Source organism: Caloenas nicobarica, chromosome 1 (genome assembly GCF_036013445.1).
Source record: "Caloenas nicobarica isolate bCalNic1 chromosome 1, bCalNic1.hap1, whole genome shotgun sequence".
Classification (NCBI taxonomy): domain Eukaryota; kingdom Metazoa; phylum Chordata; class Aves; order Columbiformes; family Columbidae; genus Caloenas; species Caloenas nicobarica.
In genome coordinates, this window is record NC_088245.1 from 161,281,334 (window position 1) to 161,303,695 (window position 22,362).

The following is a 22,362-nucleotide window of genomic DNA, read 5'->3' on the forward strand; positions in this document are numbered from 1 at the left end:
TGGGGATGCCTTTCTTCTACTTTTCTTTGAAAGCTTAACCCTAACAATTATTTGCCCTTCTAAAAATTAATTTTAAGCATGTGTGGTAATTCCAAGTTTTGATTTAATGATTGTAAGGGTATATAGGGATGGCCTTGTTGTTTCAGAGAAGTAAGTGTTACTTCAGGAAAAAAATACTCACGTGGAGAAAAGGTTTATGTCTATAATATGGTGAATGAAACATATACAATTTCCCCTTGAAAAAAATTTAAAATCTACAACTGCAGAATTTAAGGCCGTGTTGCACAGTCTACTTGTACTGAGAGTGTGGTAGTGTAAGTTCAGGATCACTGCAAAGGATTAGAATGGAAGCCATAAGCTCAGGGGACAGGTTAGTGGAGAGCTAGTGAGAGCACGTATATCAGAAGAAATCATAGTACTGATGGGGTTTGTTGTCAGGTAGGCAGGGATTTTCCTCTTCTCTCTCTATTTTTTTTTTTCTTGTATGTGTGTGCGCAGCATATGCAGTAACTGTATTTTTGAGGGAATACATAATCATCTTATAAGAATGCCCATAAACCTGGCTCATCATAACAAACTAAAAAGTACAAACACCAGGAACAATGTGGAGTAAAAAATAACAGTTTGCTTTGTAACGTACTGTGAAGCTCATATTAGCAGGACTTTGTAAAAGTGACATTCGTAAAACCTGTCTATCACTGGTACTCACACACTGTCATGACTTACAGATATGTGTTCCTATTTATCAGCAGATATTGTATAATAGAAGATTAACTTCAGTGTGCATATATTTCTTTCTCTGTGTCTTTCTTTTGGTCATGGCAGCATACAAAGGTACTGCTGTACTGATCTGCACATATTTTGGAAAAAGAAACGGGAAAAGATGACATCCGAAAGGATGCTCTTGTTCAGAGCTGCAGCATGTAGCAGTTGTGAAATTCTGCTTTTAACATTTATGTTTCGTTGTCTGATTTATGTGGGTTTTTTTACTGTCTGTTTATCTTTTAGAACTTCAGATGCTTTTTTTTTTTTTGCATTGAGGTGAGATTGAAGTAGAAGTGTGTTTTTTCTTTTTTTTTTTTTTTAATATGCCTTCCTATAAAAGACTAAAAAGAAATTGAAATTATTAAAGGCTTTTACTAGGGCTGTGATTGTAATAGCCAAGCCAAATTATTAGTTATCATATCGCATATTAACCAAGCTGATACTGCAGTGTCAGATCTGTCATTTAAGCATCCAGTGTGTTCTCAGTATTTGTGTGAGGTCTCGTAAGACCTGAGCAGAAGCAATTACTGAACTGACTTTTGCCATTTTTTTTAATCCAAAAATAATCAGCAATTAAAAAATGCCACGGTCAGTATTTTGAACACACGGTGATCCATATTCCAAAGTTGAGGAAGGAAACCTAAATAAATAGACAACCCAAACTCCCAATAGTTCTTATTGGGGAAACAGACTAATGAGCAGCATCAGGGAGTCGACATTAGGAAATGGAAATACGTGGTGAATCATGACATGTCTGTCAGCTCCAAACAGTGTAGTTCCAATCAGTCATGCTGAATAAATGAAATGACTTATTTCTAAAAAAAAATACGCTTTGTGAGTCAGTTTAGGCACAAGCCCAAGATCTTTCTTTACAGATTGCACTAGCAATATATAGGGAGGGGAAGGTTGTAAAGGGAATAGTAACAAGCATCTTACACAGATGATATAAGAATTTGAATGTATTTTTGGAACCTGGATTACATAGCAGAGACAGAAGAGGAATGTGAGGACCCCTCTCCTTTCTCCCTTCCCACCCAAAAATACTTGTATGTACACAGACTTCACCCTTCTGTGATTTGGCATAGATCTAAAAATAGTTAGGTGTTACTGCTTTAAGTATGTTTTGTGTCAGAAGAACCTTATTAATAAAAGCCTGTCTGTTTCTTAAGCACTAAACCTAAACCTATTGAGCTGATAATCCTAAGTGACTAAAGCTTATTGTGTTATCCCGCATTCAGAAAGAATAATTAGATATTTATGACTGAAATTCAAATTTATCAGTAGGTACTTGTACAAGATCACTTAAACAGCTGTAGTAAAAACTTGATGGGAAATTACAGATTACGTAGTTGGATTTTAGGATTTATCACATCTGACTTGTCTGCATTTGTTGACAGAACTTGTTTATTTTTTTGAGTTTAGAATGTTAATTCTTTCTGTTGAAATTTCCTTTGCTCTTCTATCCAAATCTCAGTAAAGGAATTGCATGTATGCCAAGGTATCTGTAAAGAGGAAAACGCAGAGGTTTTCTTCTTCATAGTGAATCCTTTATATATTCCTCTTCATGTGTCACTTGCAGGGATAAAAGAGTTGATTTCTGTGCATGTCTAGCACAAGAGGGCAGCATGATCTGTTTTATCCCAGTCTAGCATTGCAACAGCTTGTTAGAAGGATAACGAAATTTATCTGTTATGTTTTTAGAGATTATATATGAGGAGGGAATTTTCAACCTTACTACTAAGCAATAGTAATGTGGTTCTGTGAAGCTGTCCCCATTATCTGCAAGTATAATATTTTCTCTCAATCTCTTACACGGTAAGCTTTTCAGCTTCATGTAATGCTGAGTCCAGGAACTTTGCTGGCTTTTTGATTTGTGGCCAAAAGTCAGACAACCCTATAGAGTCTGATGCTTTGGTCCCGTCAAGGAGATCTTCAGCCATTATTCCTTTTAATTTATTTTTCAAGATGTTTGTAACATTTCAAAACAAATTTGATAGAAAGCTGGGTAAAAGGGACCAGGACTTCTGCAGCAGTGGCTTGAATTGGGAGTTCCCTCTTTTCAAATTAGTTTCTTATTGATAGTTCAGGAAATCCTAGTTTTGACAAGCTTCAGGATTTGATTCAAGATTACTTGCTTAGCTTGTAAATGAATTGTTCTTTTCTGGGATTTGGGGAAAGAGATTTCTTTAGAGAAGGGATGCTAATGTGTAACTGCATGACTTTCAGTAATGGTAGTTTTACTGAAGATTGTGTGTAATTTTGAATTGCATTGAGTTTAGGAAACTGAAACCCGCTGCTGCTGTGCTGATGGGTGCTGTAAGAATGAATGAATGATATGCATGAATTTGTTCAGATAAAATAGGAATCTCTTCCCCCTCCATAGATCTGTCTAAAATTCAGATTGAACCAGAGCAACTACAGAAATACATGTGAAAAATCTAGCTTTTTAATTTTTTTTTTTAAATTGTATCTCTCCAAACTCTTGGTTCTGACAGTTCACAGAGGGAGGAGAAATGTTTTGGCAGACATTACAGCATTTCTGGCCTTCCTAGAAATAGAAAGCACTGAATTGTGTGATAGTTGTCCTCTACCTGTTAAATTAGCAGATTTTTGTATCCCCGCAAATGCTTTGTGGCAGCTGTAAATAAACATTGGTCCCTTTGGGTGCTCATCCAGACTTTGAGGTTTGACCAGATCATAGAGAGAAATATTCTCCCGTCTTGGCAGCCAGGAATGACATACCAAACTGATAGCTAATAGCAGCATATAAAAGCAAACTCTGAATATTAAAAGATAAAAATGTGAAAGAAAGCTGTTGTTATAATGAAGAGTTTGTTTTTCTTTAAGGCATAAGGATTTTAATTACGGTGTTCATAAATCAAGTGTTGAAACACCTATAATTTGACAGAGAAAGTTTCTTTGTAGGATTAAAAGCATGTTCATCAGCACACAAGTGCCTATCTGCATTTTATCTGACAGAAGAGTCAAATGGGCGATGTTGTTAACGTATTTAAACCATATAATATTTGCAACAAATATGACATTTCAGCAGTCTGAAAATTACAATGCTGATAATGAGGTTGTTAAATTATACTCTATCAGTTGGATAGTGAAACTTCTGTAGTTAGTGTACATTAATGTATGCTTGTTCACACAAGCGATTCTGCTGAACAAGTAGCATGTTTAAACAAGAAATACTGGTCTTAAACCCTGTGATTTACAGTAGGTGGTGTTTTGGCATATCATGCAGTTAACAAGGCAAAGCTTCATTTTAAAATATTTCATTTGTAGTCTCATTCATCACTGATATAAATATTCAGTAGCGATGCCAGAAAGTGTATTGTGTTCCTATTTGATTCAATGACTCAATTGCTTCCTTTTTTTCAGAAACAAGATCTATGCTATCTTTCTGATACAGTTTTCAGATATTTCCTTGTGGTCAAGATGCATTCTGTGGGATTGTGAAAAAATATACCAGCTCTTATGACAGCTATCATGTTCTCTTAAGCTAATACAAAAAATACATTGTCCTTAAAGCAGCAGAAGCTTTGTTTTTCTGCTCTCTGTGCAGAGCTCTAAAGAACGTTAATGTGTGCGCAGGTTTGTTAGTTTGTGTTGAAAAGAAGTCCCTATAGGACTGCCTTTTGTTGTAAAATAAAAACACAGATTCTGTCTTCCGTGTTGGTAATCACTTACATTTGTTGTCATTAAGATGGCAACACAATAAGTTCCATCAATCATCAAGATCCTTAACAACTGCACAGCGTTGTAAATATTATGTTTGGGTGTTTGAGTGGAACAGCTCGTCACTGAAGTAGGTGTGGTAGTAACCTGTTAGGTTGCTACATGTGTTTAAAAAAAACCCCCACAACTTTAATGTTTTTTCATATAACAATGGCGATATGTACTTTAAACCTTATCAAGGCGTGATTATTAAATGATATTTTGTGGGAGTTGCTCGTTTACTGTTAGTATTATCAGGCTTTTGTTAAGAGTTTAAATAGTCTTATGCTTCCATGTGTTTTATCACCATTATGATTCTGTCAGGAACCTTATAAAGTTGATTGCTATAGGAGTAGTCTTTAAAGTTAGTAAATACTGCTCTGGAGTTATGTTTACGTTTATCATCTATTAGCATAACTCAATTCAACCCTATCCTATTTTTCTCTGCAATCATAATTGAATGAAACCTGGCCATAAACTGATGAGACAAGCCTATTACATTTTCAGTTCACCGAGTCAGTGCTCACCCTATTTACGCTTAATATGGGAGATAAAATTAAAAGGTTTACAGAAAAGCTGTTTGTAGGAGGGGACGGGACGTTATTTGATAGGGAAATAGCGTGAAGCTTGTACTGACAACCACTTCCAAGCGCAGTCTCCTGCTTTCCTGGCACAAGATTTCACGTCCCTTCCCAGAGATTTTCTATCTTCACATTAGGATCCCCTGGTGGGGAAAACGGCCTGCTGCGAAACTCATTTCTGACCGTATGCTGACCTGCCCAGATACTGCAAAGTCTGGTTTTTCTTTTTTTTTTTTTTTTTTTTTTTTCCCTTTTGCTAAAGCAACTACGGAGAGAGCTGCTCTCGCCTCACCTCAGCTAAGCAAAAAGGAGGCATGGATGAGTTGAATAAGACAGAGAAACCTAATTAAAAGTATTGGCTTTAGAAGACTGCACAGCAGCTGTTCAGAGACAGATCTTTCCCACAAATGTGGCAAGAGAGTAAAAATGGAGTGACGTTTTCATCTCGCATAAATGGCAGACTATTTGATGAGATTTGTGGCAAAGAGGGAGGGAAGTGTTGGTTGGAGATGCTCGAAAACAGAGGGAGAGACTGCAATAATATTGATGGAAAAACTGTGAGGGGCTTAAAAGAAGGCCTAGCTGAGGTGATGCAGCTGCAAATAATAAGCTTCTGGAGATAATCTGAAGGGTGGAGGGTTCTTTTGGTCTTGATAAAAACTGTTTTAAGTATGTACCTTTTTTTGCTATTTTTAATCTGCTTAAAATAGGTGGATGCTGCTGTGACTCTTGTGGATAGTGGGGGCTGAAGGTGTTCCATGGACAGGACCCCCTCTTGCTGTTTGTGGATGCTTGTTCTGGGTGGGAAGTATTTTTGAGAAATGAGGAAAAGCTTCTCGAAACCCCACTTTGATTCTACCTTGGAACAAGGCAGAAGCGTTTCCAAAAGCAATTATTCTGGGGAAGAGCAGGGCAGGGATAACAAATAGCCAGGCGGCATATGTGGAACGTGGGGAAGGAGCCCAGATCTCCTCCCTCTCTGGTTTCATATGGGCCTTGAACATGTAGCTCCCCCATCCCAGGTGAAAGCCCTACATGTCAGGCTCTTGGCTCTTCTGGGCACCTTCCCATGCCATAACCTCTCATTGCTGTCTCTTACAGATGCAGTTAAATCACTGTGGTGTTTGCAGAAAAAACAGCCCATGTTGATTTTTTTTTTTTTTTTTTTTTTAAATCTGAATGGCTGTAAATTAAAGGAAAGCAAAGGCTATCACAGCGCAAACTCATTTCATTAGTGCTGTTCTTCTGCTTTATGCTGCACAGAAATCTTTCTCCCAGATGATCCTAGGTAATCTGCACTGCAGCATCTGGATGAATTAATTAGTCTGTTTTGTTTTGTTTGTGGTTGTTTTTTTTTTTTTTTTCAGATTGCCAGCATCTTGCAGATTATGCAACAAGTGAAGATTAGTTTGTGCCTGTGGTGATCTTGGAGAGTGTTTGGGAACAAAAGGCACTTCTTCATCCAAAATTAATATTTTAGTGTAGAAAAGAATGGGTGTTGTATGTGAATCTGCCTGTTCTGGCAATCCAGAATAAGAACCGAAGGACAGAAATCAACAGTTAGGGAAGTGCGGGTATTGAATCGAGGTTGATTTTAGTGTGCTGTTCAGTTTAAAAAATACAAACTTGATAGAGTTAATTACTAAGCTACTTGTGAATAGTACAAGACAACATTACTTGCTTGCTTCCATCCTATCTTCGCTAGGTGTTCTTATTTTTTCTGTAAGAATCAGTAGGTACTTTGTCAGAGGTTTTTTGTTATGTATTCAGGTGAATACATATGCAGGACCTCTTTCAGGTTTTGATTTTTGATGTCATTTTATGCAAGATAATATTATATTTGAAGGAGGCAGCATTGTGACAAGCTGGATATGTTGACAGCTACCAGTCTTAGGAGAGCTTTACAAAGTATTTTAAAACAGCATCAAGCTTGTGAAGAGCATTCTTTTTTGTTTTATTAGTTACTGGACAATAGTCCTGTAATTATAATAGTAGTATGTAATGGACATTAATTATTGCTTGTGACAATACCAGGCTTGAGGTAGGTAGCTTGAAACTGGAAACTGCAGGTTCATGGAGGTTTGTTTTAATGATAATTAAAATTTGGGTTCTTGTTGAACAATTACTAGGTGACTGTCATTTGCATATTTTGTTACCATAGCTTTTGACTTTCGCTTGAGCAGAATATATAGTTATGGTGGTCTCTAATGAGAGGTTGTGGAGTGAGGAGATTTCCGCAACGTCTGGAGAAGCTGAGGCTGCTTTAGCCATGACTCATCTAATGCTGGTAGGAAATGGTGTTCACCGAGCCAGCATACAAAGCGGGCTGGCTGGTATATGGGAGAAAAGCATCAAAGTCTTTATTCTCAACTCTTCGGTTCAGAATAGAAGTGCGTTGTGTGCTAACTAGGTGGTTTTGGTTTTGTGTTTGACTTTTCACTGCTGTAGAAGACTTGCGAATGATGACTGACCTGCTTGTCTTCTAGTTGTAGCATCCCCTCATTTGCTAATTAAAAAAAGAATATAGAGGTCACTAATACTCCTCCAACTGGAGTTTTTATCATATGCTCCTGGTGCAACCTTTATGACATTTGTAAACTCAAAGGAAGTTCAAAGTTGAACTCATATCACAGAATGTTAGGGATTGGAAGGGACCTCAAAAGATCATGTGGTCCAATGCCCCTGCTGGAGCAGGAACACCTGGATGAGGTTACACAGGAAGGTGTCCAGGCGGGTTTTGAATGTCTCCAGAGAAGGAGACTCCACAACCTCCCTGGGCAGCCTGTTCCAGTGCTCTGGCACCCTCACTGTGGAGAAGTTTCTTCTCAAATTTAAGTGGAACCTCCCGTGTTCCAGTTTGTATCCATTGCCCCTTGTCTTACGATTGGTTTTTCTGTCCAACAGCATGGCATTGCTAGTTTTCACCCGCTGTGTACCTGAATTTATCCTCTGCTTTCTGTGTCTGGGAATGCTACTCTTCCATCTCTCCCAACCCCTTTACACTATCTGCTGCATATGTCCTGCCCACTTTCAAGCATAAATCTTTACAAGCCTGTGTTAGTGTTGAGGCACAGACTGCAGAATAATCTGAAGGTGCATGGAAAACTAAGAAGGTGAACATTTGGAACATGGACATTATTGCTGGCAATTATAAGGTATAATGGATGGAGGACAGGTGACCTAACTCTTCTCTTCCTTGGTTTTCTTTTCATCAGATGTGAGGAGATTTCTCCATGTGTGTGGTAAACCTGTTTTTTCTTAATGAAGTTGTTGTCTGTTTAATATGCAAATGATGCAACACAGAATATTACTAATTCGTGCGTAGGCAAGAAAAAAACCCTCTGCTTTGTGGTAAGATTCCCTTCATTGGGAATACATGTTCCTTTGTCCCTGCATGTGTTTATTTCTCGGCATAATTTCATGTTCATCAGTTCGAAAGTTCAGAACCCAAAATAGATGCAGTTCAGTCTAAGTTTTCAGATGAAGTTCCTACATCTGTTTTTAAGATGTCGTAAGGAATTTCTCATACAGGAAGACTGTTCCTGCCCCATCCTTTCTAGGACATGCCCAGAGGACTGTAAGTGGTTAGATGCTGGGGGGCATTTGCTCAGTGTTCGTTTTTTTTCCCCTCTCTCTTTTTTTTAATATGAGCATTTAAAGCTGTAAATAAACTTTACACTATATCATTCATCTCTTCTTCCAGTTTGCCTATTTTATGTTTAGAATCTGTCATTCTGGCCTTCAGAGGGAAAGTGGTGAGTGTCTGTCTTCACTTAGAGAGATTTGGTTTAGAATGTTAAATATTTTGTATGCAGTGATCTTCTCATTACATGGGATAATGAACAGTTTCAGAAGTACTGGTGCTGTCTACCACTCGTGTTTGCTTTTTCTTCCCTCTCTCTGAAACAGGGAATATATCCTTAATGCTGGGCAACTTAATGAAGAACCTTCTGGTTTTTTTATGACCTGTAAACAGGAGTAAATCTGTGTATGGCCTAATGGGACAGGAGCCTGACTTTCAGTTTACAGAAAAGAAACTAAAAGCAAACTGAAGTGCTGGGGTTCCTGTGCCTGTTTTAGACCAGATTTGCTGTATGGCACTTGGTTAAGTTAGTGTTAAGTGTAAAGTACAAATGGCATCTTTCTTATGGTAAGGTTGTCCTTTCAGTAATAGAGGTTAAGGGTTCAGTGAGTAAAATATACAATTTTCTGGCGCAAAATAATAGAATTTCTTCAAATCCATGATTATTTCTATTTTCGAGCCATTTAGGATTCCATTTTGAAGAGCACGTATAATGAGGAATGACCAGGCAAAGAAGGATGTTCACAATGGTTAACATTAGCCGAAGTTTACCATGTACGTGACAGAGAGGCAGGCTCTTCCAGGGCATTATGGAGAGCAGCAATGTTAGGCTTTTGCTCTAAATCTTGCTGGAGAAGAGCTGTCTTTCCTACCAACTACAGTGTTGGGGTACCCAGCTGTCTGTGTGCTTAAGGATAGCTATCTTAAAATCTCGAGTATTCTGAATTTACCACTAAATTTAAGATAAAGCAATGAACCATAATGTTAATATTTATTTTCATACACATATATAAAACATATCTATAAAAAATACATATATATATATAAATCCCATATGTTTTGTCTGATGTTAGTGTAATGCTTCTCTCCTTTCTCCCTTCCTTCGTTCCCCAGTCTCCTGTTAGAAGAACAATTCTCCCTCCCCTCAGTCTGAACAATCAGCCAAAAGTAAACAATTACTGTTAGCCGTCCAGAATATTTCTGGTATTTCCTGACTAAAAAATGGTAAAATGGTTTAAGGAAGAGTTGGTTGTAGTTACCTTTAGTCAGCTAATGTTTCCTTACTGTTGGATGCTTATTTAGGACAAAACATATCTGTTGAAATCTCTGCAAATTGAAAGCATCAGAACTGTGAAATATAGATGGTCTTAGCTTTAGAATTGTCATCCTTTTTTGCTATTGAACTAAAAATACAGAAGGAATGGGGTTTTTATCCCAATATTTTTAACAGAAAACTAGTTATACCAGACTTGTTCTAATACTAAGAAATCTTTTCTAATACTCAGGAATCTTATCTAAGGAGCGCTTTCAAAATAAAACTAAATTTGAGAGAAGAAAGTGCCTTGAGGTCTTTGTAAAGCTGACAAGTTTTAATATTCCAAATATGTAGTGACAATTATCTTTTTTTGTAATTAAGCTACAAGTATGGTTTAATATTGAATTCAAAGCCATTCACTAAATGCTGCTTATATATTTAAACCCCCAAAAATCCCCAACAGAAAAAAAGGGAAAAAACAATCCTAACTTTTTTTTTAATTGAGATAAGAAAAAATAAACTCTGCACCTCAATTTAATAACCAGTGTTGCTCAGCTACTACCAAAGGCTTAAGGAACAGTATTTAGAAGTCGTTATTCAGAAATAAGTGTTTCTCAACGATTATGAGGGCTTATACAGATGATTTTGTTCACCTGCTGAGTGTTCGAGAGTAGAAATGTCCAATCTGACACTTTCTGGAAGTGTTTGTTTGCTTAAAAAATAGAAACGTTGCTGTGGAAAAATAGGATTTTGTTGTTTTCCCATTTTAGCCATGCAACAAAGCAATATTATTATGTACTTTTAATAGAGACATGAACATTTTGTGAAATGCAAAATCCCAAGTTTCTGAAATGATCTGAGATGTCTTCAACTTAAAATATAGTCCTGTGAGCACTGCTTAATTTGTTAAAACCTTTGTGTTATGCCTCTGTTTGTACTTCTCATGAGATGCAAGACGTACAAATGCTTCTTGACTGCTTTCTATTAATTATAAAGTTAAGCATGAAGGTGTTTTGAATAGAAATGTTATGTATTTTTCAATTAAATGGACAGAAAGGGAACAGGTTAGTCCAATGGTTCTCGGAAAAAAAGAAGAATATGTTAATTCTTTGACTCTGTGAGGAGGAGATGCCAGAATATTATCCCAGCTAGTGACTTCCAGCACTAAAATAGAAGAGAATTTGCAAACTTCTTCGGGTTATATCTGAATTACCACAAAATAAGTGTGATGGCTTTCAGCATGGAAGGAAAAGGCTTAAAAGGCCCTTCACGCCCCTTAGATTTGGCGTACAGCAGTGATTCACACTTGTCTTTCATCTCATCTTTAAAGGGATGGTGGTTCTTCATAATGGAGCTTGACCAGCAGGATAGACAAAGTCTGCTGGTGGTGTGAGAGGAGGTGTGATGGGTGTAATGCTTCCTCCTTAGGCCAAATTTGGCTTTTGCTATATACCTTTCTGCTGTAGTACCAAAGCAATCAGAGAGGAAACAGAGCAAGGAAGGCGGTTATTTTGATTAGTGAATTCTAGACTATCCTCAGAGGCTCTGATACTTCGATCTAATTCAGTCTTCTATTTTTTGTTGATTCTTCCAAATGCTTCAGACTTAATCAGACAAAAGCCTCTTTCTTCACAATTGTCAAATTTCATTGAATCTCAAGTCTTGGTGATAGAGTTTAATTGTCAGCAAAATAAGTCTTGGTTTCTGTAAATTGTTTGATCCTCAATTGGTTTAGAAGTGACAATATACTTTCTTTTACTGGGTTTAGATATTGTTTCCATGTGGCATATGGAGCAAAGTTGGACCAACTAAAGAAATTATTTCAATTGTCTTCTGTCAGGAAGGCTTAGTCAAAGAGCTTAGTCTCAGATCCTTTAAAGTTCAAGCATCTGCCACTAGGGGCGAAAATGATTTTCCTGTAGGCATTCATCTTTTATTGTAGATTTACTGTGCTGCTTCACTTGGCTGATAATCTAATTTAAACCTCAGAGATGAGTCATAGCTCCTCAATGGGATTCACAGCTAGTTTAAATTCTCTCATGTCAGAAACTTTCAGTTCTCACAGGAACTCTTCTCTGAGCATAATGGTCCTTTGGGTGTCTGAATGCACTGAGAAGGAAAGAATGTGACCCATGCAAACCGTAACACTTCAGGGATATTGTTTTGCAGCATACCTTGGGTTTTGTTTTCAGTATTTATTTGGGTTTCTAGTTTAGGTAAGTTGTGATGTTTTGATTTAATTTAGGGCCTAATTGGGCCAAGTGGTCCATTGAGGACAGACTTCTGCAGGTATGAGGGTGGTATCCCACTGAAGTAAGGAACTTTCTAGAAGGTGGAACAGACCTCACCACATGGATCATGTGCCATACTAGCAACTTATGTTTTGTAGGATCAGCACTTTCTGTACCAACTGTGATATGACAGTTTTCCAGAAAAACACCGGATTATGAAAGAACACAAAACCTGGATATCGGGAGACAATTCAGTTTCCTTTCTTTGGAAAAACAAAACAAATAAGCCCCCACTTTTCCAGAAGGTCCTGAAAGGTTTGAGAGTGATCCAAATACTTAAACTTGTTTGTGACCTCTTCCTGAAAGCAGGACCGCTGTAGAGTTGACCACTAAGAACTGAAGGATTGAATGTTCGTATTCGGAATGTGAACTGCTATTTAAGGACTTCCTCTCCAGAGCCAGTCAAGGACGAAATACACATTCAGAAAGTTAAGAGGCGTTGTAAATACCATTCAGCTGTGATGAAAAGTTTATTGAATGCTTTTCATATGCATTCTACACTACATTTTTGAAAATCATTAGGGCCAACATTTGTTCTCTAAAGTAATAATTAAATATCTACAATGCTTAGTTGTTGCTCATTGATACTCTGTAATATTAATAGTAGTTATTGACACAATTTTGCCTTCTGTGTTTTTTTTGTTTGAAGTTATATGTTTGTTTTGTGTGTTTTAATGATGTATCCACAAACTGATCCAGAATAAAGTTCTGTGCTCATGCTGTTTTATGAAGGGGAAAGGAGAAACACAAGATATTTTTCTGTCGTTTAATTTCATTATTATATGCATACTTTTCCATTTTAATTCTGCATTACCAGAGATTGTGTTAATGCCATTTTTAATGCAGAATAATGGCAAAGCAGTTGTTTTAAAATGGCCATTCCTAAAATGTCTGAGATCAGACTATGATCAGTGATTATCTGCAAAATTTGTTCTTTAGGTCCATGAGAGTATTTTATAGTGTTTTTCAGTGTAAAACACCCTTCGTGTTGCCTTTATGGCTCATGTATAGTTACTGTCGTTCCCCTGCCTGGTTCTTTGTATCACTCTGCATTTACAAAGCATTAATTCGGGGATTCTTCTACTTTATGTGTTGCAAACACCTCGTGTTGACCTTCTTACTTGCTTGGTCCCCAACTCCTCCACAGTTCCTAGCCTGTGCCTTGCTGTGTCAGGCTTCACACTTTGGTTGTGTGGCATGACGTGTCCATCTCTGGAGCCCTCAGCACAGGAGAGACATGGGCCTGTTGGAGAGGGGCCAGAGGAGGCCACAGAAATGATCAGAGGGCTGGGACAGCTCTGCTGTGAGGACAGGCTGAGAGAGTTGGGGTTGTTCAGCCTGGAGAAGACTCCAGGGACACCTTATTGCAGCCTTTCAGTACTTGAAAGGATCCTAAAAGAAAGATGGGGACGGACTTTTTAGCAGGGCCCGTTGCGATAGGAGAAAGTGATGGTTTTAAACTAAAAGAGGGGAGATTCAGGCTAGACATGAGGAAGAAATTTTTTACAATGAAGGTGGTAAAGTGCTGGCCCAGGTTGCCCAGAGAGGTGGTAGATGCCCCATCCCTGGAGACATTCCAGGCCAGGCTGGACGGGGCTCTGAGCAACCTGATCTAGTTGAAGATGTCCCTGCTCATTGCAGGGGGTTGGACTAGGTGGCCTTTGAAGGTCCCTTCCAACCCAAACTATTCTGATTCTCTCCTCTGTTTGAAGCATGCTTATTTGTGTCTAGAACTTGGGCCATTCTGTGGTGAAGGGGAATGGAGGAAGCAATATTGAAGGAAGAGGGAGGAGAGGAAGGGGAGAGGAGATCTGCAGTGAGTGAAGGAGAGGGCATGTGCAAGCAGCCGGTCTGCACAGGGTGAAAATTCACGTCAGCAAGTACAAAGCCCTCTCGATATCCAAACTTTGGCAATTTCTGTGGCTGTTACTACCGGGCAGTCTTCTGACAGTTCTGTCTTGCAGCTTCTCCACAGGCCCAGATGGAGAGAGGTTTTTTTCTTGATCTTATGGCCCCGGTGTACTTCGAGGGAGTCTACCGGGAGGTGTAGAAAGGAATGTGGCTTTGTTTGAGCATTAGCCCTCTTCCCATGCAAAGCTTTTACTATTTCTGCACCTGGTAACTGGAGCCGTTGGCACATTCTTGTGTTTTTTCCTCCCTCCATCATCGTTTTGCCTGCTTATCTTCCATGCTTACATCTTTGTAACTTCCTGCTCTCTGTGCAGTAAAGTTCATCCACAAGCTGACTCTTCTTCAAATCATCTCTCAAGGTACACCAGTATCATTGTAACCACAGTATAACAATAAACCAACAGTAGTTAAACACATGGGTGGAGAAACTCATTAATTCACTGACCCCTTTGTTTTCTTGTACTTCAAAAAAAAAAAAAAAAAGAGAGAAAAGGCACACATCTCGTCCTGCAACTTTCTGTTCCAGCTTACTGCTACATCTTCCCTTTACTTGTTGTTCCTTTTATAGTCAATCGTGTTGGTTTCTCTTAACTGACACAACCAACTCTTTGGGGCAGGACATGCTGCTGACGCGATGGTCCAGCGTGCATCCTAGTGAGGCTCTCCCTTTCACTTGAGATACATTAATCCTCTTCTGGGTGTTTCTGTCATGCAAATAAATGGCAGTGTTCTCAGGAGTCCCTTGTTGCAGATGACACTCTTCTATTTTTGCCTGTATTTATTTAGGAGTTCATGGTGCTGGACAGCTGTAAATCAGAGCTTCACAGTGAAGTCTGTCTTAGAATTGAACAAAGACAAAATAGATTGTAAATTGTATTCACTTTTGCTTGAATGACTGTTCAGTGAAGCCATTTTTTCCTCTTCGCATGTGGATTTTTTTCTTTGTTTATAGAAAAGTAAAAAAATGTTGCTGTTAACATATTTATGCTTAGCATTCTAAGTTTCTTTCTTATTATTTAAAAGCCACCAAAAAATAGAAAATGATAGGGCTATGTTAGATTTTCATTTTAAGCAATGTATGTTTAAGTGTATGCTTCTAAAATAATTTAACCTCTAGTATTCAGCTGTCAAAAAATCTAGGAGGATGAGTTAAAAGTATATCCCTACATGAACATTAAAGGTTCTTTGAACACTACAAGTATTTTAGTACACTATTAGTGTTTTAGTATCGTCAGCAGATACTCACTCCTCATTTGCAGCTACTTGTTCCCAGTATGTTTTTCTTTTTTGTTTTTGAGGTGAAGCTTTCTAAGAGTTGCCCAGTAGAGGGGGTACAGTAAAATCATATGCAGTGCAATATAACTTTTCACAATGCTTAACATTTAGTCATTTAGTTTTTAGAATGTCTTTTTTTTTAATGTAATGAATATAATATCCAGTCGAGAAAAGGTCGTATTTTGCTTTTTCCCATTTGAATGTATATTATAGCATACATTTCTACTTCAATGTTGTTAATTATAGTTTAGGTTGTAAAGAAGTTTATATTATAGTGATATTTTTTTTTCCCCCAGAAGTTGATGGCCCAAAGAAATGTATTTTCAGACTATATCTAGATTCCTTTAGACAGCGCTCCTAGCTTGAAGAAAACTCTTGGGATGTGGTTGCCTTCAGCTTTTCTGAGACAAAAGATTTTTGGTTGTTTCTCAGGCGAGATTTGCAAGTGGAAGTTGGTGCCAATCACAAAACTGAAGGGGAGGTGAAGTCATCCCTCCTTATACCCTACAGCCTGCTCCACAGGAGAGGATCCATTCTATGCCCTAAATTAGGCCAAAAAAAAAAAAAAAAGGTTTGAATCCAGCTGTAGTCCCTCCCATGCTGATTGCCGTAGCCTTCAGGCAGGTGCTCGTTTGCCTTCTTCTGGTGCCATACTTATTTACTGATTCATCCAAGGGGAGAACAGTTTCAGGAGCAGAGGCTGAAGTCAACCTACCGCAGATTGCCTCTGGGAGAGCAATTAACACGCTCGCTGAAGAGGTGGGCAGCCCACATTCGGTGCCTGGCAAAAATAACATGTTCCCTTGCGTCTCTGCCCAGCCTTCACCTCTCGTGTGAGTGTCCTGACCCTTGGGCTTGGCTCTACCTTTATAAACAGGATAACAAGTTTCCCATTATCTTCTTCCTTTGAGGTTTGGTGAATGGTACCTAAGTTGTGAATCTAGTTGTTTCCAAAGTTTCTGTGGCTTTGCTCTGACCTGTGGTTTAAAATGTCCTAAATTGAAGCTAAATTTTTAATTTCATGGGGAATGTGTCTTTTTTAATGGTAGCGAATTTTCTGAGCAAATGCTTAGTTTATTTGCACAGCAAACTAAAAAAAGATTCAGTACTAATTTTTTTATAGTTCTACCAGAATTTCACTGGAGTTCAGTAGTAATGACATTTCATGTGAGACAGGAGAAAAAAAGAGACTGAAAATTATCCAGTGTCATCCATTGTGACTTCTGGATATCTGAAGCCATGTTGTTGCAGTACGATTTTTTAATAGTAGGAGTAGTTGAAAAGGTATTTCAGGAATCATTACATGGGTGCATAATGAATGAACTCTAGAGAGAATCTCTCCTTGCCAAACAATTCACATTTTCCAGAAGAGAGAGAAAGAAAAAAGAACTGAAGCTAAAGAAAAATGAATGATTGAACCAAAAGAAAATACATGATAATATTTGTTTTCTGGATGATAACCTTATCAGCCAGATAGCAGTTTCGATTGAAGATTTCAGGAGGCAAAGGCTTTACATTCAATAACATCATACTTGGTTATTGTCATCTTAGACTGGAGTGATGATTGAGCCCTTCTAAGTTCAACACCAAAAACAAAAGGGGAAGAAAAACATTTAAAAGAAGCAAGTTAAGATTCTTATTCAGTGGATTGTCTTAGGGAGATGGAATGTTAAGAAAATCAACAAGTATGAGCAGATTTGCAAGCGCTATGTGAGATTTCCCCCTGCCTCACCATGTTTTCTGAACTACTGTATTTTAAAGCCTATTCTGAATCTAGTCTTGATAGTATAAATAGCACAGGAAAACTTTTTTTGTTGTTGGAAAAACCTTACTAGAAAGGTAACATGTATTTCCATTTTTGTTTCAATCCTTTTATTGATATATATTGATATATAACCCCCAAATTTGAAAGTAGCTCTAAAAGCTGTTTTTGCCTCTCCTGTAAAAATTCCAGCAACTCTTCAGATGTTTCAGTCCATCCCGATTTGTAGTGTTCAGTTTAATTCATTGTAAGCCCCCCCGCTCCAGCAAACAACACTCAGGACATGTTTTCAATCCAAATTGGATTTATAGCAGAAAGGAGAACTAGAATACAGAAACGCTCTTTCAGAAGTGGATGTGCTTGTGGTTAAATGGTTTAGCAAATAATTAAATTCATAATCTTGCCAGTAAAAAGCCAATATAGAACTGTATTTCTTATATGCTATTCCAGGTTTCTCTTATAGTGATGCTTTGTATTGTGGTTAGAAGTTGAAGTAGATAACTTTACATCTGGAATACAAAAAGGTGATAGTGTAAATAACAGAAAATTCTGTAGGTAGTATACAACTTGGCATCTCTTTAAAGGACAGTTGATAAGATGTTGCAAGTAGTTACCATTTATTATTCTGGGGTTTTTTGTCCTTTCAGGAGAGGGAAGGAGGCCGGTGTCAACTCTTTCTGTAACCCTTCCTCTGTATAAATATCGTTGGTTGGTTGGTAGTTGGACTGTGTGACTTAAAATCTTGTTGCTTATGTTGTAGTATACAGCAGAAATTATGTTGTGCTGTATTTTGGCAGTACATTAGAGTTAGTGGCTTGGTTTTAGTTTTTTATTTGTTTCAATATGTTTAAATGTAGATTTTATTAATTAAACTCAGAATAACTAAAAATAGCTCCATTGAATAAAAATGGGTTTAAAAAGAAGCAGAAAGCATATCCAGAGCTTAACTTCTGGAATAGTTAGAACTTTGTTCTGGCAATCTTCATCACAGAATTACCTATGAAAGGTTTAATATTACTCCAGGGATTGAGGTGGGCAGGTATCTGCTTTTGTTGTCATTCTAATTATGAAGCAGAGATGTAGCTTTGTACTCAGGTTATGGGATAAATCTTTGTTATATAGCCAGAAGTTTGTTCTTTTGAATGATTCAGATAACTTTCTTAAAAAAAAATCTGTGCTAATTATTGGGGCAGGGGGTATCATTGCAGGGATCAATAATTTGAAAGTTGCTAATGAATATATTATCCCACATCTTTCACACTTTTGTAAAAGAGGTCATTTTGTTAACAAGACAGCACAGAAGTTAAATTCTGATTTACAAATTCTGTTACAGCTGAAATTGTAACCAACTTGCTTAATTGTTAATGATCTATGATGCAAAAGGCAGTTAGAATTGCAGAATGCATTTCGAGATTTCTCATTAAAGCAATTTGACAAAAAAGGAAAATTCTACTTCCTGTTTTTTTCCAAGATGTTTTTCTTTTGTGCTTTTGTTTTTAATGAAAGCTTCATATATCCTTTGCATTGTATCGTGAGGAGATAGACTTCAGCCAGTGATATCTGATGTTAATACATATGCTGTTCTGTGCACACCCAGGAAAAAAGACAAACCAACTGAGGGATAAGTCAGCTTACATGGAGCATTGACCTATTGTGATTTCCTCCAAGCAGGGTAATTCTGATCAGCAGGTCATTAAAGTACTGTGTGTTTCTAGTGGAGTGCAAAGCTCAGGAAACAACCGTACAGTTGGCATCAATGTATTTGTACTAGGCAGTGTAGACATCTGCATCAGCAGTAAAAATAGAAATTAATTTCCAAAGAAGCCTGTTTTCCATTCTTATCTTCGTCATAGTTATCCTTCTTTCTTTAAATCCTACACTTAAAAATAAGATCAAACACAGTGTTCACGTTTTCTTCTCGTTTCCTAACTGTTTGACAGCATTCGTGTAAAAAGTCCTTTTCAAGTAGTAAATTAATTTGGATAGAAGGCATCCCACCTGAATTCATTACATGCTGGCAGTTTAGATAAATGGATATTATGATCTCACCATACCTCGGCCCAGCACCACTGTGCCCATTTGCAAATGTCTAAGAAAGTGATAATATTCCTGTCAGTTTCAGGCTGCTAAAGGAAAAAAAAAATGGGGTAGAATTTCTTATTTATATTTATAGGATGCCTGTGGGGAAGAGAGTAATGCTGTATATGGAAGTTTGTGTGGACATGCGGTGCTAAACATATATTAAAAAAAGATAACAGACCTATTGACGTTTCTTTGTAGAAATATGGAAGAAAAGCCAGAGTAGATCAGTAATTGACAGCTATGCAGGAGATACATTTCCAGATCTCTTTCTGAGGAAATATTTCACAAACTTACAATTCCTTTCAAAGTCGGTAATCCATCTTTAATTATTTTCTTGATTTCATAGTTGTATTTTACAATGTTGATGTAATGTCTGCTTCCTGCCAACATTTGATATGGACAATCCACTTTGTCACCGCTTTGATGAAATGGAAAGCTGCTTGTAGTCGCAGTATTTTTTTAAAAAAAAATTCTTTATTATTTTTTAGCATATATGTGTAAACTGAGCATGGGCGAAGGCTTATTAGTCCCTGAATGCCGTAGTTTAGCAGCAAGATATGTGGGGAGCTGCCAGTTTATACCACTGACAGAATGGGAAAGATGTTCAGTGTAGTTACAATAAACTGACATGGGTCTAGGCACACCCAGTTCTGTGCAGTTATTTCTTTTATTCCTTCCTTTGGCTATGCTTCTATTACCACGTCGACACTTGTGAGCGTTATTTTACTACCACGCATATGTTTAAAATGACTTTGGTTTTATAAGCTGTAATTTGGGCCGTTAAAGTGTGTGATTTGTCTCTTTAGGCGAAGTTATCACCTCTCTCTATACAAAACCTGAGGCATGACGGCAGCCAAGCCGCGGTGGCCGCCGTGTGTGACTGAGTACCTTCTTGAATCCATTCCTAGCCGTACAAGTCGCTTTCAGACAGGTTTCTGTGGGTTTGCAGCAAGGAGTGGGAGCTAGCGGTGTTTTAATTTGTTGCTTTTTCTTCATGGAGACTGGGCAGTGGGGGAGTGTTCCTGGGAGATTTTGAATATTGGAATATATTTTTCTCTCTCCTGGTTAATGCAGTGTACTTTTGTGTGAAAACTGATATTTAGGCCAATTGCCATGGAGGAGTTTAGGTTGCTATGCAAAGTCGTATTTATTAATAACATTCGTGTATTAATCTAAAAGTGTGATGCAATTAAATTCCCTGGATCGAGAATTAGCTTGATCTCTTAAGGGAAAAAAAAATTCCAAAAGCATGCACCCACATGCACACACAAGTGGCAAAAGCTTTCTGTCCCTAGAAAGTCCTTCTCTTAAAACCTTTTCCGTTTCAAAAGAGGTGAATCAGTGGACTAGAGAAGTAGCACCAAAGTATTTCTGCAATGTGTGATGAAGCAAGTGGGTATAAAGCCTTTGTAAACTCTTTGCAAGGTATATAAAAAATCAATCTGCCCACTTTATTCTGTTATACAGAAGTATTTCAGTGAATGCACTGGCCAACTAAGTATACTAGAAATGCCAAATACATTTAGAAATAATGTACTGCTCCTCTTAGGGTCCTTGATATTTGGAATTTAAGTTGTGCAACACTGAATGCTGTTGGTGGCATTTAGCTGTTCCAGTGAAGGATCATAGTTGCTTGTTTGGAAAAAAAAAAATAAATAAATTTTTCTTGTGTTTACATCCTGAGTGTTGATTCAGTTTGGATTATATTTCTTTCATTGTAAAGTATGTATAAACATTTTAAATAGGTGTGTCACACTGTCAAGTGTTTTCATTGTTTGGATGATGGGTTTGAACATCTATTCCAAAGTATCAGTAGGCACCTGCAGAAGCAAAGTGGGTATGTAGCACCTGAACACATTCTGATTCATGCAATTAAAGCGGTTTACAGAGTGAGGAAGAAAAGAATATCACCTACTGAGGTTTGATGTCTTTTTCATAGAGAACAAAAGAGGTTGGATTCTTTCACTTCAAGTTTAGCCTAACCATTGTGTAGTGGAGGAGGTTTAATGAATCATTGTTTAACTTTGATACTGCCAAGTATTTGACCATTAAATAGTCTGAAATATGTACACAGCACTTTGGTGACAGTCCCTTATTTAACTGTGATTAATTGGCATTGTATAGTTATTTAATTACTTTGGAAGAAATGTAACGACAGTGTGTGTTCTGATTAAGTTATTTGATGTAAGAACAAACACAGGACTGTTGAAGAGAGCACGTTCCCTTTTGCAACTTGCTACTGATGCTGCACACCGTGTGGAAGCCTGAGAGTGGTTAAAACAGCAAATACTATTCACAAGTTTGGATGGTGCTGTAACATGGGCATATTCTTGATTTCTTAAAAGACTTTTTGGTTAGTGGTTTCATGACACTTCCTTTGCCTCACAAGTTTTAGTTTTAGTATTTTCATTTGGCTTTTGAAGCCCAGACTGAAACTCACTGGGATAAGTAAAGGGTACAAGTGTTAAGTGAGCTTGAAAATTTTTGCATATTAAAGATACTGGACTAGATCTAAGAATTATTGTGTGTATTGTGTACCTATGTTGCAGAAATGCTTACATAAGAAATTTGGGGTGTTTGGGAGTATGAAGTAGTGTGGGAAGGTGATGTTCGTAGTCTGTAGGTTTGAGAGAGAAGGATATCGGAAGTTCGGGAAAGAAAAAAATTCTTTGTGTTTTTGTAAGCTGTGCGGGTCCTACGTTTCTTGAATAGCAGGTGCAACAGTTTCTTCAATCTGAAGAACCATCCCCAAAAGTTAGGTTTGCAATTGCTAGTAGAAACAGTAATAATAACTGTAAACATTTGGAGTCCCGACCGAAAATGACTACTTTAACTTTCATATCTGGGATGTTTGCTTTTGCATGCTTAATAATGCACAAACAACTGTGCTTTACTGTGCTTCCCGTAAATGGAAAAAGTTGTTTCTTCATACCTTGCGAAACAGACCTCATTTACTTGTAGACATACTTCTAAATGTAGCAGTCGCCCTGGATGAAATATCACGATGGCCGTGGGGGATTTTGTGGATCTTTCCCCAGCGCTTCTGCTTGGAGGTGCGTTGCTCCCCTTGGTACATGGCGAGGGAACTTGTCTGCTTTAGTGGGTTACCCTGGCTTGGTTCTGTGTAGGATGTG

General features: G+C 37.7%; 1 protein-coding gene across 2 annotated transcripts in view; it reads left to right on the forward strand.

Annotated features, from left to right (window-relative positions):
- The window catches only part of ABCC4 (ATP binding cassette subfamily C member 4 (PEL blood group)), a 158,033-nt gene that overhangs the window by 62,994 nt on the left and 72,677 nt on the right, over nucleotides 1–22,362 (forward strand). The window lies entirely within an intron of this gene.